The sequence below is a fragment of the Mesocricetus auratus genome, unplaced genomic scaffold (genome assembly GCF_017639785.1).
Source record: "Mesocricetus auratus isolate SY011 unplaced genomic scaffold, BCM_Maur_2.0 Super-Scaffold_100022, whole genome shotgun sequence".
In the NCBI taxonomy this organism is placed as follows: Eukaryota; Metazoa; Chordata; class Mammalia; order Rodentia; family Cricetidae; genus Mesocricetus; species Mesocricetus auratus.
The window spans coordinates 14,556,535-14,574,708 of NW_024429203.1; the positions used below are offsets into that span (position 1 = coordinate 14,556,535).

General features: G+C 49.3%; 1 protein-coding gene across 6 annotated transcripts in view; it reads left to right on the forward strand.

The window, feature by feature from the left end:
- Positions 1 to 18,174, forward strand: part of Kirrel3 (kirre like nephrin family adhesion molecule 3) — a 556,652-nt gene that overhangs the window by 462,928 nt on the left and 75,550 nt on the right. The window lies entirely within an intron of this gene.

Here is an 18,174-nt window from a genome sequence, read left to right on the forward strand (position 1 = left end):
TCCTCCGTGACTTCAATGTCCACAAGGATCACCAAAGACCCTACCCACCCTGGGTTCCCTTGGAATCCTGGTTCTCTGCCATCATTCCAATGGGATTTCATCTCAGGGCCTTCTTCTAACCATTTCCCCCCTTGGCCCTTGCTTTGAATGTCCTGGGACAGCCCTCCTGAAGAAGTCCCTACCCCCTCAGTGGGATAGACCTACCTCAAGTAGTAGTGGGGGTTGCCTGGTGGCTCCTTAAGATCCCCAGTTTTGATTAAGAGTTCAACCCTGTCCCCTCCTTCCTCTGGCCAGGTTTCCCAGAGAAGGGAAGCTTGAGGAAACAGTTTGTGCATAAGTAGTGCTAATCATCCACAGTTACAAAGCCCCTCCCAGGAGCTCTCAAGGCTCCTCCAGACTGGATCAGGGATTGTTACCCCAGGTGAGAAACTGAGGCTCAGGGAAGCAGAAGGCCTAGACCAGCATCCCCTGCCCGAGCTCTTTGTTCCACCCCACCCCCCAAGGTTTCCTCTCTGCCAGGCACATGTAGATGAATCCTGGGCAGGCAGGAGAGGGAAGCCTGGCCTTGGCAGCCTCCTGGCAGCTGTTGTGGAGCTCAGATGACAGGGTCAGCAGCGGGGACACTGCTCGTGCTCTGCGATGAAATATTTAAGAGTGTGTCGGGTTATCTTCAGATCTACACGGCCGAACACGAGAGATGCATGATTCCAAGCGCAGCAGCGGACAGGCCACAGAGGACCAGTTAGCAGCTCGGTCTAGGTTGAGGCTGGGAGGGGGGAGCTTGGGAACCTCACTCACCTCCAACCTGGAAGCCCGCTCTGCCTGGCAGGAAAAGGGTGGGATAGATGGGCTGGGGGGGTGCATTAGAGGACAGACCAGGACTCGACAGGGAGCAGTAGCCCTTTTCTTTTCCCCCTTGAGACGAGGCTAAATTGAGAAGGGGTCTGCAAGTCACTGTAGGGCTGAGAGACGAGATGGGGAAGACTTGGGGCCGGATATGTTTCCTGATTCGGACGTTGACTGCAACCTGGCGGAACACGCCTGCCAAGTGAACCTGTAGGATGTCCGCCTTCAGAGACCACCCAGTCCCTGTCCCTGGGGAACCTTCCCCTGCTCCCTCACACCCCTCCATGAGGCAGCCAGAGAAGGCTGGAAAGAGAGGACCTAAGCATCGTCCATTCCTCTGACACCATCCAGGAGCTAACAGGACGCCACCTTGTCCTCAAGGTAGAGCAGACTCACCAGCCAAGCCCAGCCCAGCTGCTTAAGCCTCCTTGATCCCAACTATCGCAGTTAATCAACAGAGTGCGCTGCATTGAGATTCCAGATTGTTCCATGTGCTTTACGGATAAGCTCATGGAGAGACTCAGAGAGGCAAAGGCATGCCCAGGAGGTCACACAGCTTAATTAACATTTCAAATCAACTCCGAGTTTCCAGCTCCAGACCAACGCTCTTTGCCCAGTCTTCTGGTCCCAAATGCCAGCAGAATGTCATCTGCCCACCTGGTTAAAAGCCAGGCTTCTCAGAACAGGGCCTCGGGATTCAATCTGGGCAGACCCAAATTTGTTTTGGGGTCACCTCTAAAAGACATCCATTCCTCTCTGCATCTGTCATGGCTTTGGCCTGGCATTGTGCCCAGGGCTCAGGGCTGGGCCTGTGTGGGTGAGGTGTTTATTCAAGTCTGGAGGTCAGCCGGGAGACTGGCTGGTTACAGAGGCCCCATCAGGGTGCTCTGAGAGAATTCCTGCAGACGAGAAGGAAGCTTGAGCTGGCATCTCCTACCTCAGCCATTCTCCTAAGCAAACTGGATTTGGGCAAGAAGAGGCTGCCAGGCTCTGCCCATAGGCCTCCTTGATGCTTGCAGCTCCTCACTCCTGGCCTCGGCTATTTTATGCGGGTGAAGAATCCCCACTTCCACCCCAGGGAGCCCGAAGGCCTCTCCCGGTCTTGTAGATCACCTCTAGGCTCCTGCTCCAGCAGGACTCCCTCCACCTGGCCAAGTTTCTATAGATCTAAATCCCCTCCTGCTGCCCCTAACTGGAAGCCAAGCTGGGTCGCTGGAAAGGGCTCCTGGTCTGGAGATATAATAGCTGTTTAAAAAAGGACTCTTATGGTCATTAAAGCCACTTCCCTTCCCAACCAACCAAGACCCTCCACCTGCTATGCTGTGACATCTCAGCCCAAGAAAGTGTCTGGGCCAGCTCCCCAAGGAAGGCGGCCTTCTCTGTGTTCCAGGAATAGGAGAGCTTCCTAATTTGCTCTGTATTTGCCCGAGATAGATTTTTAATTAAATAAAGTAAGAGCTTGATTAGAACCTGCAGAAGATGTGAGGGCAGAATCAGATGGTATTCCAGCAAAATCGCAAAGCAAACACTCTGGCTGGAACACAGGAAGGCCCCAGGAGGTCTTCCATCAAAGCGCCAAGTGAGGAGGGCAAATACAAGAGATTATATAGCCAGCAGATGTGCACTGTTAAAATATGCATCTGCCAGCAGTGTGCTTGAAGAAGCCGAGGGCCAGCTCTCCAAGCCTGCCTGGCTCCGGGGAGGGCACGGGAACCAACCCAGCAGCCAAGCCTAGAGTCACAGACACATTAATTAGTGTTGTGTTTCCAGCACTCAGAAGCAATCAGACAAGAAGCAACTCTGAGCAGAGCTTTTGCTACCCTGGGAGGCAGAGCAGGCAGGAGCCAGAGAATGAGAGGAAGGTGGGGAATGAATTAAGCCTATGAAGCCAAACACCCCAGACAAGGAAGCTATAACCCTGGTTGTGGTTCGCTTGAGTTCCCTCAGCAATCCAGCCAGCTGCCAAGGGCTACGTCTGACTCAACCCATATCAAAACAGAGATCTTTCCAGACACAGATCAACTCCGGAAGTCTTGCTATCTATCAAGGAAAGGACCTCAGACTTAAAGTCAGCTGTGTGACCCTGACACCGTCACTCAACCTCTCTGGGCCCGTGTCTTCATGTGCCGAATGTGAGGCGATGACTAAACAAATGATGTCTTAAGAGTTGTTCAGCTACCAGAAGGCCTCATTTCCAGTCAGGAGTCCAATACACCACATCAACTATTTTAGGAAAATGGGCCATTCCCCACTGGAGCCAAGATCTGAGTGATGCCTGAGGCTGAGAAGGTAACTGATCCTGATGGCTTTGTCAGCAGCCCACCTTGAAGCTGAGACTCAGAAGTTCCACCAGGTCCTGGGCCAGGTGTCCTTAGGTACCCCATTTTCACAGCTTAGATGGACATTGCAAGGCCACACACACATACACACACACACACACACACACACACACACACACACACACACACACGTGCGCGCGCATGCAGAGCCGTGGAGCAGTAGGGGGAATCCTCCATGAGGAAAGAGAGTAACATCTGACAAAAAAACAATACTGTGTGACGCTCCATCCGTTTTAAAGCAATACACGCAGTTATGCATGATGTCACCCACACTCTTACCACATGCAAGAGCTCAGGGTCCGTAGGGCACCATTGCACTTGATCTTTCCAAATGCCAGAAGATTCAGGTAGCAATGCCTGGGAGGAACCAAAGAGAAAGCAGAGACTGCAAGTGTAATCAAGAAATGTTTCCTGAATGCCTTTCATTTCTAGGTGTTCAAGATTCCTCAGTAAGTGGAAGATAAAGCCATCTCTGGCCTGGTAAAGCTTGCATTTAGCAGGGTACAAGGCAGCTGGCAAATGACAATCAGATTCAGCAAGTAAACTGTGCCATTAGAATGCCCCATGGTAGTAAACATCATGGAAAAGGAGGAGTAGAGCTGGGGAAGGAGAATCAGAAAGGGGGGGACAGAGTTGGAAGTCGGATCAGCTATTAGAAGGACTTGGCCGTGGCTGCTCTTCCCATGTCCTCTTCTTGCTGGCCCAGTCTAATATTGACTCTGCTGTCTTTGAGGCTCCCGTTAGAAATCAGATTTCCTAACCAAACATGAATCATTTAAGATGGAGACCAAGTCAGGTCAAATAAAGAAGGTATCTTACCCCTGATACAGAGAGGGCAAATAGACACACTCCTTAATTTGTTCTCCCACAGAATGGGCAGCAGCTCTTGCTGCTGTAACAAAATGACAGACAGAAGCAACGTAACTTTGGCAGGATGTGTGTTAGCCTAGGGCTCATGGGGATGGGCATGGTAGCTGGGACCAGTTCAGTCCAAGGTATAAGTGTCACTTCCCTCATACCACTGTGGGCCAGAGCAGAGAGATGCATGGGTGTTGATGCTCAGCTCTCTTTTTCCTTTTACTCCTTTTATTGTCTGGATAGTGTCACCCACATTTGGGTAGGGTGTTTCCTCCTCCATTAGTTCTCTCTGGAAACACTCTCACACACATGCCCAGAGGTGTGACTCTTAGGTGATTCTAGACGCAGTCAAGTTGGCAATGAAGATGAATTGTCATCACAAACTCCCAGTTCTCAGTTCCCAAACTATAGATGTGTACAGAGGGGATCTATGAATAACTTGAGCACTTCCAATCATGGACGTAGAGCTGATACAGTGCTTAAAAGTGCTGGCTTCTAGATGGTTCTGAATCTAGGGACCCACTGGGACAAATCCACCCTGAACCACTTGACATAGAATGATGAGTATATAGAGGTAGTTGAGACATTTTAGAGATGTGGGGAAAATTTGTCTCTGCAGAACAGAAACCAGAATTCTTGCCATGGCCCACAGGGTCCCTGAAATATGCCATCTTCCTTCTCTCCAGCACCACCCATTAGCCCCGACCACCTGCTCTACTCATAATGCCTCTAAGCCTGACTCCAGCCCTTCCTACGACTCTTCTTGTGTCTTCCCTTGTCTAACCCTGCCCATCTGACAAGATAAACTTTAGGCATCATCTCCTCTAGGAAGAATTTCCTGAAGGTCACATAGCCTGTCTATTATTCCTCCTGCCATCTGTAGACTCCATGACAACATCATGTTGTACTGAGAGTATCTGTTTTCTGTCTTGCTTCCCACGGAGCCTGTCAGGAGCATCTAGCAATCTTCATGGTTGGCCTGGCAGTACACAGACTGGGTGCTCAATGAATGTTCATCATGGCAATTAAAGCAACAGGGCTTGGGGACAGCTAGAGGAAGGAGAGTGCAAGCAGATAGTAGTGTCAAGCAAGCATGAGGGTTTTACGCTATGGTGCAGCATGGTGTTATTCGACATGGTGTTGTGTGGGGTGGTGTTGGGTGATATGGTGTTGTGTGGTGTAGTTTTGAGTAATATTATGTGGTGTGATGTTATATGTGTTAAGTGACATTGAGTGGTGTGGTTTTGAGTAATATTATGTGGCATGGTATTATGTATCATATGATGTGATATTCTGTGACACACTATTGCATTGTATGGTACTGTGTGACATGGTGTTTTGTGGTATAGCACTGTGTGGCGTGATGTTGTAATGTGATAGAGCGTTGTGTGATGTGTTTGTGGTGTGGTAGTGTGTGGTTGGTTTTGCATGGTGTGGCATTATGAGGTGATGTGGTGTATAATACGATGGTACCTGTTTTTGTATGGTGTGGTGTCAAATGGTATGGTGCTATTTAGTATAGTAGTATGGTGTGTTGTCATGTGGTGTGTCATGTCATGTCTAGTGTGGTGCGGTGATACCTCGTACTCTGTTATGCAGTGTGGAGTGGCGTGGTGTGGGGTGGCATTGGGTTGTGTGGTATGTTGGATATTACTTAGAGAGTCACTATGTAGCCTCTCATGGTTTGGAGCTCAAATTCTGGAAGTCTGATTGCCTGCACTTAGAACCTGGCTGTACTCCTTTACCGGCAGTGTAACCTGATCGTGTTACTCAACTCCCTGTGTCTGCCTATAAAGTGGGAGACATAACCATAGTGCCTTTGTGGTGACACGAATAAGTCAATGAAACAACGTATGCAAGCTTGTCTCAAAATAGTGCCTGATACACAGCAAGACATAAAAGCATATGGCTGTTAAATATTAGCTGGTTCTATCACCATTAGTACTGGTCAGGGCCCAGAATCACCAGCAGTGGCCATCCTTCCCAGAGCACCAGCTTCTGCCCTCTGGAAACTTGCTTACAGAGACAGCAGGCAGGAGGCTGGCTTCCCGGAGGCCCCTCCCAGGCGCATGCAGGGAAGACAAGCAGAATTGATTCCTTATCTCCTTATTAAGCCTGTTTAGTCTGGGCCGTGGCCTGGTCTTAGGTGCTGTATCTCATTTGGGCCGTGTGCCTGTTTCCTGCCACATTCATTACCCTCAATTGCCCCCAAATAGGGGCAGCAAACAAGCCAGATATGGGAGAGGAGAGTGAGAAAAACATCCTTATCTTCCAAAGTTCCATATGGGAGCCAGGCTCAGCTAGTCTGCGTCCATCTGCTATACACTCCACAGGACACCGGGTCCTCCCTCGTCTACTGTGCCCTTCCGGGTGGTCCAGAGCACGCTCGGTGTCACCTCCATTCCCTCTCTTTTGCCATTACACACACCCTTCTTGCCTCGTCTATGTCACCTCACCTACCCCTCGGGTGGCAAAGTGAACACAAAGGAAAACGATGGAGTTGCCAAACTGACTGCAAGCGACTCTCTTCCAAATCTGAAGTTTCAGGCTCAAGAGTGGGGGGGGGCGGTGATCTCTGAGATCTACAGCTGAGCTCTATGCCACCCTTAGTGTGTGCACCACAGTTAATGGGGGCCCAGGGAGATGAAGGTGATTCTGGGTTAAACAGAGCTCCTCACTCTAGAGACTCCTTCACTCTGTGACTCTCCATTTCAGCTTCTTTGGACATGGGGCCCCTCTCTAGCTAGGCCATCTCTCATGGAGAGAAATGAGAAAGGAAGCAGGGGACCCAGACTCTCCCAAGACTCCTGTTGGCCAACGGAGCCGTCAGGGGTTGAGGCAAGCATGTGGCTTCCATTCCCTGCCCACACACAGGGCAGACAGAGAGGCAGGTAGGTTCCTCTTCAAGAGTTGGGAAGTCAATACCAGGACTGTACTTCCTTCCCAAGTGGTCTAGAAGCCTGTCGCTGCCCGTCTAGGGGCTCACTATTTAAAGCTGGGGGTGACATCCCAAATGTACCTCCCCTCAGCATCTTGGACTTTCAAAAGCAGGATACAGGAAGGTAGGAAGGTTCTTAGGAGCCCAGTTAGGATGTGCTGAACTCCCAAGGCACTCAGCCCCCCTTAGCACCACCCATTCTCAATGCCCCATCCTCATCTCCAGGGGTCTGAGGCCCACCAGGTCATCCCCCATGTTGTCTTAAAGAGTGATGCCACCATACCCAGAGCAGTGGCAACTCTCCAGGTCCACATAGGAGAGGGGTCCCAGCCCTGCCACTGCCCAGCATAAGATATGGGATTGTGGTGTTTAACAGCAGCCACCTTCTCCCTGGTAAAACCAGGAGCTGGAAAAGTAAAGTGGAAATCCACGCTGCCGTTTACCTGTGATTTTCCCATAACCACTCATGGATTGGGGTCCATACAAAGGGCATTGTTCCCTGAGTCCCTGTTCCCTCGCTTCTGAGAGCAAGGATAATGTGTCCTTCCACTGTTTCAGCCAAACATGACCCTGAGCAACGCTGAGTATGCTCACCTTCTCAGCGAGTGTCACACCACAGAGACCTGCAAAAATGAGGACCAAATCCTCTGGGGCCTATATTCATATGGAGCCAGCAGCTCCAAGGCTTCTCTGTGAAACACAGACCCCTTTCCCTCTACCAGCAGGGGTCGACTGCCTGCAGAAAACCCTGGCCCACCCGACCATTCATGGGCCTGGTTCCTGTAGTCTGGGCTGCTTCCAATATCCAACAAGCCTTGTAAGGTACAGACAAGAGAGATAGCCCCTGCCCTGGCACTCTGCTAGACTCCTTGCTCAGGACGTCCAGATAGCTACCGGCCATTTGAAAGAGCTCCTGTGTATGCACCCACAACCATACACATAGACGCCTTGATTTCTGAATTAATGTGTTTGTGTACACACGGGTACACATGCGCACCTGAACACAGGCAGGAAGAGTGTGACTAAATCATCAGTGTCCACCTGGAGAAGCGTGAGAATGTTGACCAAAGGAATCAGTTGCTTAGGAAACGGACAGCTTCTTGTGAGTTGACAGAGGTATCAACGGGTACCCCTTGTCAGCCCCAGAGAAGGGGCAGTTAGAGTGTCGCTTCATCAGCGTGAGTCCTCTTCTCTATTGATTCCCCCAATGATAAATGAAACACAAGAGTCACTACAGACAGGAGTGGGACAGCGATGCCAGGCCACCCATGGGTGAATTGCCCCTTTCCTGTCCTGGCATTCCTGGTGTCAATCCTGGGACTCTGAGCCAGCCCAGGGTAAGTTTAGAAGGAACGAGTGGGACAGGGAGCCCTCTAAGGGCTAAAAATAGCTCATCACTGCTCTGCTGTGACCTCAGCCCAGGCCCGAGATGAGGCTTTCATGGCAAATTATGGATTTAAAACAGGCAATGAATCCCCATTACAGCATGAAATGAGAAAGGAAAATGCTGCTGAACAGAAGCCTTCCCCGGCGGCCACTGGGCTGAGGGAGGGTGGGGCTGTAGGGAAAGTCTGTAGGCAAAGTCACACACCCACACACCTCACAGTCAGAGGTCACAGGCGAGGTGAGAGGGAACCTGGGGGAGTGGGAGTGTGCACCAGTTAACACCAGGCCAGAACACCACAGACGCAAGCATACAACTCCTGTGGCCAGAAGTCAGGTCCAGACAGTGACAGATGCTGGTTGGTTGGTTGGTTGGTTGGTTGGTTGGTTGGTTGGTTTTTGAGAGGGAGTGAAGCAGTGGTGTATATGAACTTGTATGGACACACCAACCTCATTAGGCTTGCTAATATGAGCCTCCAGGGACCTGCCCATTTCTTCCTTCCAACCTCTCACCCCAGAGATGGGTTACAGATGTGCATGCCCAGCTGTTTATGTGGTTGCTGGAGAACTGATCTGAGGTCCTCAAGCCTACACAGAGCACTTTACCAACTGAAGCAACTCTGCAATCTCCGACTATTAATTTTAGCATCCCCCTCCGCAAAGAAAACAAGATACCATGCTGTGAGTGGAGAGATGGCTCGCTGGTTAAGAACACTTGTTCTTGTAGAGGACCCAGGCTGAGTTCCCAAAACCTCCGTGGCAGCTCAAAATCCTGTGGAACTCCAGTTCTAAGGGATATGGCACCCTCTTCTGGTCTCTACAGACGCCAAGCTCACACACAATTCACATACATTCATGCAGGCAAAACACTCACATAAAACTTTTAACTAAAAGATAGCCGGGCGTTGGTGGCGCACCCCTTTAATCCCAGCACTCGGGAGGCAGAGGCAGGCGGATCTCTGTGAGTTCGAGGCCAGCCTGGTCTACAAAGTGAGTTCCAGGACAGCCTCCAAAACCACAGAGAAACCCTGTCTCGAAAAACCAAAAAAAAAAAAAAAGATGTCTCTCTGCTTCTGGAGTGGGGGTGGCCACAACTTTGTTACTCTGTTGTTTCCATTGGTCCAGCCAGAGGCATGTGAGTATCTGTGATGCCTTTACAGGCTTCCAAGGAATCAGTGCAGTCCCTGAAGTCATCTTCCTCATTCCATACTTATAGACTTCCAGGAATTCTCTACTCTGCTCTAGCACATGCGCACGCGCACGCACACAATACCGCAGATCCTGAGCAGGCCCAGCTGACCCTCCGTGCCCTTCCATATCCAATACCCATCGATTTACTCTCCCTATGGTACACTGACCTGGGGGCACCAGGAGGATTGTCATCACCTTGAGAGAAGGCACGTGATAAGAGCTGCAGAGAGCACTGGAGGGTCCCTGTAGCCCGATAGACACAGACCCAGTCCTTGGCCCAGGCATTAGGTATATGCTGTGTGCACAGTTAAAAGGGTCCGTGTTGCCTGATAGACACAGACCCAGTTCCTGGCCCAGGCATTAGGTATATGCTGTGTGCACAGTTAAAAGAAGAGGGGGAGGGTCTGGGAAGATGGCTTGGTAGTTAAGTGTTTGCTGTGCAGGTGTGAGGGCCAGAGGTCTGATGCCCAGAACCCATCTAAGTGCCGAGGGAGAGTGGCATCTCACCTGTAATTCCAGTCTCAGAAAGCAGAGTTATGGGGTTCCCCACAGAGGCTAGTAAAACTAGCCATATCAGTGAGCTCTGGGTTTGAGTGAAAGACCCTGCCTCATAGAATATGGTTGAATAACAGAGATATCTAGAATAATTCCCGACATCAACTTCACATGCACGTGCACCCACATTTCTATATACATACACATATGAGCCACCACACATGCAAACATGCAGGGGGGGAAGGAAAAAAATGAGTAAGGAAGTTTAAGTTGCTCCAGAGAAGACTCAAGGAGAAGAAACTCCTTCTCAAATGTTTGAAGAAGGAAAATAGATTTATCTCATGGAGCTCAAGAGCAGAACTGAGCTGGGCAGGATGTGTTTTTATCTTAGCAATTAAGACTGAGAGTCAGAGCTCGGTGAAGTGGTAAGCTCTCTGTCTCCTGGAGTATTCAAGGAGACGCTGAGTTTCCCATGTGCCTGTTTCTAGAGGGACAGAATCATTTTTTCCACAGCTATTCGGGAGCTGAGCTGTGGGAATTAAGGGGGTGTCATGAGGGAGGGTACAGTGTGGAAAAGACCTAGAGTCATGTCAAGATGTTCCCTTCTAGCCAGTGTCTCCACAACATAGGGTGCCATGGCTTCTACAGAGAGAACTCCCACTGCCGGTGGAATTTTTTCTTGCATTTTTATTTTAAATTTTTTATATTTCATTTTACATACCAACCCCAGCTCCCCCTCACTCCCCTTCCCCTGCCCCCTGCCTCCCACCCTTCCCACCCCCATTTACTCCTCAGAGGGGGTAAGGCCTTCCTTGGGGAGTCAACAAAGTCTAGAATATCAACTTGAGATAGGACCGAGTCCCTTCCCCCTGTATCAAGGCTGAGCAAGGTATCCCACCATAGGGAAAGGGCTCCAAAAAGCCAGTTTATATACCAGGATAGGTCCTGGTGCCACCGCCAGAGGCACCCCCAACACATCAAGTCACATAATTGTCATCATATTCAAAGGGTCGAGTTTAGTCCCATGCAGGTTCCCCAGCTTTCAGTCCATAGTTCGCAAGCTCCCACTAGCTCAGGTCAGCTGTCTCTGTGGTTTTCCCCATCATGGTCTTGTTCATATGATCCCTCCTCCCTCTCTTCAGCTGAACTCCAGGAGTTCAGCCCAGTGATTGGCTGTGGTCACTGCATCTGCTTCCATCAGTGACTGGATGTAGCTTCTATGATGTCAATTGGAGTGGTGACTAATCCAGTTAAAGGGGAATGCCCATTCCTACACCCTTTCCACTATTGCTAGGAGTCTTAGCAGGGCTCTTCCTTGTGGATTCCTGAGAATTTCTCTAGCACCAGGTTTCTCCTTAACCCTATAATGGCTCCGTCTATCAAGATACCTTTTTCATTGCTCTCCCCCTCTGTCCCCCCCCCAGCTTGGTCTTCTTGATCTCTCATGTTCTCATCCCCCATTCCCCCCTTCTCCCCCTCCCAGTTTACCCAGGAAATCTTCACTATTTTCCCCTCCTGGGGCCTTCCATGTGTGTCCCTTTTATGGTCACCTTTTTTGCCTAGCTTCTCTGGGGTTGTGGATTATAGCCTGGTTATCCTTTTCTTCACATCTAATATCTGCTTATGAGTGAATACATGTCGTGTTCGTCTTTCTGAGTCTGGGTTACCTCACTCAGGATGGTTTTTTCTCTGGTTCCATCCATTTGCTGCAGGTGGAATATTAGGCCAGATCAAAAGTCAGTAAAAATGTAGAGACACATTGCTACCTCCAGGGTGGTAGTCTTGTCACAAGGGGGAGTCACAGACAGTAGAAGTCATTGGACAACAATCAAACCCTGTATAGCCGGAAAACCTGTTGACAAAATCTTAGTGTGCCGTGGGAATGTCGTGATATGAACCAGAGCATAAGGACTAATAAAAGGAGGCAGGGACTAATGTAACCTTCTTAATGTCAACCTCATGCCATGCACACCAGCTGCAAAAATAACAGCATCCAGAGAGAATCCTGAAAGGTCCAGGCAATGGCAATGAAACACAGCCACCACCCTGGAGGAAAGCCACATGAATCCAAGCTAGGACAGCATCATGTATATTGTGGTTAAATAAGGAATGGGAAGGGCTTTCACCTAGGAGAAAGGCAGGGTGAGACTCGGGGCAGTTGTCAAGACTCAAGGAAGAAAAGATGTGTGCCGGGACGGCACGGGACATGACAACGTGTCAGAGCGAGGCAAACCGCTTCACGAGAGCTGAGGTACCCATGCTCAGGACACTGGCATTCACCCTCGAGCTCTGCCCATCAGACCAGATTACTGACACGGGCGGGGATAGGTCCTAGCTTCAGACCGCCATCCTGGAACCCAATGGTCCCAGAACTGAGGAAGCTGGGCCTGAATGTGTGCCAGTGGGCACATCATCTGTCCACAGAAATGGCAGCATATCAGCTGGTTCCCAGTGGGGGAAAAAGACAACTCCAGTTAGTCCCTCTGTGGGCCTGCCAGTGGCCCATTAGTCCACATGTGAGCATTCCCTTACCTTCTTGCCAACTCTATCAGGCAGGCCCAGGTCACCAGAGACGTCGTTACCGTGCCCAAGCTGCTTTCCCCTCTCTTGCCCCGTCACTTGAGGCTTGAACGCTGCTCTGGCTATGTGGAGCGGGGTTTTCTGGGACATTGGTTCACAGGCCAGAAAAACGCATGGAACAGCTGCCCCCTTCTCACAACAATAAGCAGCTGATCCCCGCGACCTGGGAAGACTGACTCACAAAACACTTGCATTTTCACAAGGTGATCAAGACGTTTGCGAATGTCCATGTAAAAGAAGAACTTTCCATATGTAATTAGGTCAGGAAAGGTTAAGAGATCACCCAGGTGGCGTCTAGGTGGAGATGGGAAAGAACGGTGAGGGTCACACACCTTCCCCAGGAGAGCTGCTCTGCTCTGACCCAAACACACCACTTCTCACACCCTCTGCTCTCCTTATCCCACAGTCACTAGGATACTGGAGCTAACCCATTTTACAGATGGGTCAACTGAGGCCAGCGAGGAAAAGAAATACAGCCAGCCTCTGCCTCTCAGACTTCTCAGTCCACAAAAATATCTGAAGTTATTGCTTCTGTATACAGGTTTTTTCCCTTGTCCTTATTCCCTAAATAATACAGTATAGTGGGTGTCCACATGGCATTTACATTGTATCCAGCATCATGAGTGTCTATGGGGACATACAGCACACAGGAGGATGTACATAGGAAACTCACATATATATATGAATGTTGTGTCATTTCATATGGCTCATTTCATGAGCATCTGTAGATTTTGATATCCAAGAGAGTCTTTTGTCAAGCATACTCTTAACTATTCTGTTCTTTTTGGCGGTGTTGCATTATTTTCTTAATCTCACTTTCAAATTGTTCATTGCTAGTGTATAGAAATGCAATTGGTTTTGTATAGATGGAGTCACATATCAACTGCTTCACCTGCTAAAAGTGCACTTAATACGCCTGAGCTGCCAACCATCCTCACTTAGCCGCACGGTGCGTTGTGGGGCAGCTTGCCTTCATTAGCACGAGGCTGCTTGGGAACTGTGGCTCACTGCCCAGTCTCATGAGTGGGAAACCACACCCGCCAGCCCAGGAAAAGTCGACAACTCAAAAAGCAGTTTGCCCTGGACGCATGTTGTTTTCACACCTTTATAAAGTGAAAAAAACCATTAGCTGAATCATCAAACTGTAAGCCAGGGACCATCTGTAACTGCATCTTGGATCCCATAACCTTGCTGTTTTTTTTCTGATCTAATTGGGTTTTTTTCTGAATTCTATATTATTTTCTGCTACAGAGTCATTTATCCTGTACATAAAGACCGTTTAATTCTTTCCCGTTCTGCAGCCTTTTGTCCTTATTGTACCTTTTGTACCAGACACAACTTCCAGTCCAATGCTGAACACACTCTAGCTCGGTTTCCTGGATTAGAGGAAAGCGTCTCACCACACTATACAGTGCCAGCTGTACCGTTTCCATCATCGCTGTGAATCAGGGCGAAGCACCCATATGTTCCTACTTTGTTGAGATGGTTTCTTAATTTTTTAACTCACAAACAAAGCGGCACATGTTCGTGGGGTACGACGCCACACTTCAAAACATGTGTGTTATGCAGTGATCAAACCAAGATAATTAGCATATCTACCACCTCAAATACTCAAAATTTCTCAGTGGTGAGACTACTTGGTATCCCCTGGTCTTGATATCTTAAAATTCACATGATATTATTGCCAACCATGGTCACCGTACCGCGTAACATGACACCAGAATGTATTTTTTCCTATCAAATTATAACTTTGCACTAACTGACTACTCTGTTGGGAATCTTTATCTTAGATAGGGTCAGATCTCATGACATGCTTTTCTGCTTTCTTAACATGATCATATGGGTTGAGCCCAGACTGTAAGGGGACAAGGGAAGGAGACCAGTGGAGAGGCTGCTCCCATCACGGAGACAGTGGAAGTGGAGAGCTGAGCTGATATTCAAGAAAAGGAGCCCAACTTGTTGCCAAAGTTTCTGCCATGGGCCTTGAAGGTCCATATAACGAGATGCAGAACTCAGCATGCTTGCAAGCATTTGACACAGGGTCCACTCACATTCTCACCCGCCCCCTAGAACTTGAGAATGTCTGTTCTGAGTCTACAATTGGTCTAGAATCTAAACCATCATGTTGGTGGGTCCGGGCTGCTAGAACAAATGCAAAGCTGTGAGTGGCTCAGTGACTTACTCTGCACACTACTGAAGTTGGTCTTATTCTAAGAGCAGAGCACCAGCAGGGTCAGGCTCTGCTGAGCACTTGCTTTGGGTCCCCACTAGTCCTTCCTGGGGGCAAGCCCACAGACGGGGATTCCCTCTTCTCTTACAAGTGTCACGAATGCCACTGGGAGAGTACTGCTCTCAGGATATCGTCTAACTCAGACTTCTTGCCAAATGTCTCATTTGTAAATATTATTTCACTGGGGGTTGGAATCTCAGCGTCTGTCTATGGCCACACCGCCCTGAACAAGCCAGGCCTCATCTGATCCCAGAAGCTAAGTAGGGTTGGGTCTCCTCAGTTCGAGGATGGAAGAATTTTATCATATAAGCTGGGCTTCATATGAGTTGGAGTTCAGGGACCTATAGGCATTCAGCTCTGCGGATTGGGAAGTGCGACTTGGAAAGGTTGAGTTACTGCCCCCGTGTCCACCTAGCTAAGTAGATATAAAGCCAGATCTGCTCAAGAGCTGTGGACACTATAGTGGGAAAATACCTCATGGGATGCACAATCAGAACCCCTCTACCTAGACCAGTGGTCGAAATCCCTTTGGCTAATCTCTAGCTCCAAAAAGATTTACATTATGATTCATAACATTAGCAAAATTATAATTGCTAATATAGGAGCAGCAAAGGAAATAATTTTATAGTTGGGAGGGGGTCACCACAACATGAGGAGCTAGGGTCAAGGCATTAGGAAGGTTGAGAACTCTAACCTAAACCAATGAGACCGCCTGCCCCCACTTGGGTGCAGAGAAACACCAACCTGCTCTTCTAGTATCCATCTGCCTCCCAGGCCAGGGTTCCCGCCTCAGTGTTCGTCACCTGCACAGCTGCTGCCATCCTTTCCCATTGCCTCTCCTCCCTCCAGGAGCCACTGGCACCAAACCCCACCCTCTCCCAGAAGATCTAAGGGCAGGCCTGTCACCAGCCCAGCTCCCTTTGGGCTCAATGGCTTAGCAAAGCAGTTGCTTATCAGCTCTGAGAATGAGAGTCCTTGGTTATTATCTGTATGGCAATCTTATCTAAACAGATTCAGGTGGCAAGAACAAGGGAGAAAAATAATTAAAGGGGAAGCAGGTGAAATGTTGACATTATTATTATTTAAGTGCTGCAAAGCTTTTAGTTTGTGTGTTTATACTGGTGACACCAATTCAGGGCGCGGGGAGCTGGGCCGATTATCTAAGCTGCACACACATTCACCCCACCGTCTCATTGCCTATAAATCTGCCTATAAATCTGATTAAACAGCTTCCATTGGCAAGACAGAAAAATAATTGAGGCAAAGGTGAGTGAAATGTTGATGTTATTACTGTGATGCAACGGCCTCTTTGGCTTCTACACCAACGAAATGCAATGGAGGGAAATCAGTTTGCAAGATTACCTTTCTGGGGTGCAAAACAGAGCTTCAGGGAGCTGTGCTCAGGGCAGAAAAACAGTGACGACCAGCAGCATTTCCAACCCTGCTCCCGTCTCTTAGGAGCCTTTAAGCCGACAATTTACCTTTTGACTGTGTTCTATTTTCTCACAAATCCTTTATTTCCCACTTACTTAGTGACTAGAGACACCACACCAAAAAGGGGAACACGGAGAGTGATCCTCCAGCCGCTGGTCTTAAAAATCCATAGCTGAAAACCGTTCTCCGGAGGAGAAGGTTTTAACGGTCTCTGGGAATCAGGGGCTTAATCGAATTGCTTTCCCTCCAAGGTGTGCCCACCTAGAGGCAATGACTCCTTCTGACTGCACACATCTCCGCCTGCCAGGGGACAAGGAGGGCATCGTCAAGACAGCCCCGGGCTCATCCTGAACGTCTGAGGACTCTGTCTCTCCCATAGACACGCAGGTTGAGTGAGGCAGGTATCAGGCATATCCTGGACTGGGGAGCAGGGTTTGCAGCTGAGTTATCCACCCCTAGCCTCACTTTCAGAGTCAGTGGTAACTGTTTGAAATGGCTGACCCCAGCTTCATGAGCCATAGCTAGCAACTAGCGGGCCAGGGATCAAGCTCTAAGACGGGGCTGGTTAGCTCCTGGAGTGTCACTGGGTTTTTTGTTTTTGTTTTTGTTTTCGTTTTTTTTTTTCAATTATTGCCAACATTTAAGATTCTGGAGGTTTTGTATGAAAAATTCAGATATCTTGTTTCTCTTGCAAAGCCTTGGCAGGGTTAGGCCCATTTGTCGGTTTGGCAGCCATCATGAATTGCCTGCTCGATTTAGCAGAATGTGGCCTTCTAGCCCCCTCCCACCCGTCACCATGGCTCATCTCTCCTGCAAGACACATACATGTCACCAAGCTAAGGTGGTACCCCTGACCTCGCCCACCCCAGAGGAGAACCACCCTTCAGAGGGATTGCACTGCGGATGAGGAGTAAACTGAGAACAGAACAGGAAAAGGAAATGAGGGGCGGCAGACACAAGCGGTGTCCTGTTGTGCCAGGGGAGATGGCAAGGGCAGGCTTTAAAGAGGTTGTAGGTGAGGTGTGAACATGACTGGAATTTGGACAAATTAATCTCATTGTCATGGGTGAGTGGGCACGAGTTTTCCCCTGCTAACAGCTGTTCTAGTTTAAAGAACCCAGAATGTGGAGCTGAACTTCCTGAATCCACATCCTAATGGGTAAGTGCTCCGTGCAACATTTGTGTAAGGGGGACCCAGGGAGAGCTGAGGTGGGCTCCCACCTGCTTCATGTGAGGCTACACCTTCCCAGGAGGAAAAGTGGTTTGTGGACTATGCGTGGGGATACGAATAAGTTCCCATCTGGAAATGTGCCCCACATCTGCCTATCTGTTCCTATCACCGTCATACTCCCAAACAAGCCTTCTTAGTCTCTAAGACCCACCTGGCTCCTCCAGCAATGCGAAGATGGAGGAAAACTGTGGGCTAGCTTCACAGTTTGCCTACCAAGATGCTCTCTGCAACCTCTGCCACTGCCCTAGGAGTCCACAGGTGAGCGGAGACAAGTAGGGGAGGCTCCTGCTGAGTCCCAGTGGTACCTTAGTGCTAGAAGCCTGCCTGGGCACAAGGCTCATGGCCAAAAAGGAAAAGCCCCGGAGGAAAGTGCAGATCTAAGGGAGCTAAAAGATGTTTCCCTCAAAAACAGCAGATGCCGGAAGGAGAAAGTGAATTGGGGTCTGTGTGCCAATTCAAACAGATACACCCGTGTGCATAACTGACAACAACCAGCCCACAGGCTGTAAGTGAGGTAAAGTCATACCCACACGCCCGACGTGGTCCAGGAGGGGTGTTCCCTGATAGTCTTACATTCTGGTTAAAGGAGTTGATGAGATCAACATGCCCACACCACTACAGAGGAGAAAAAAATTAGAATGCACGAAAA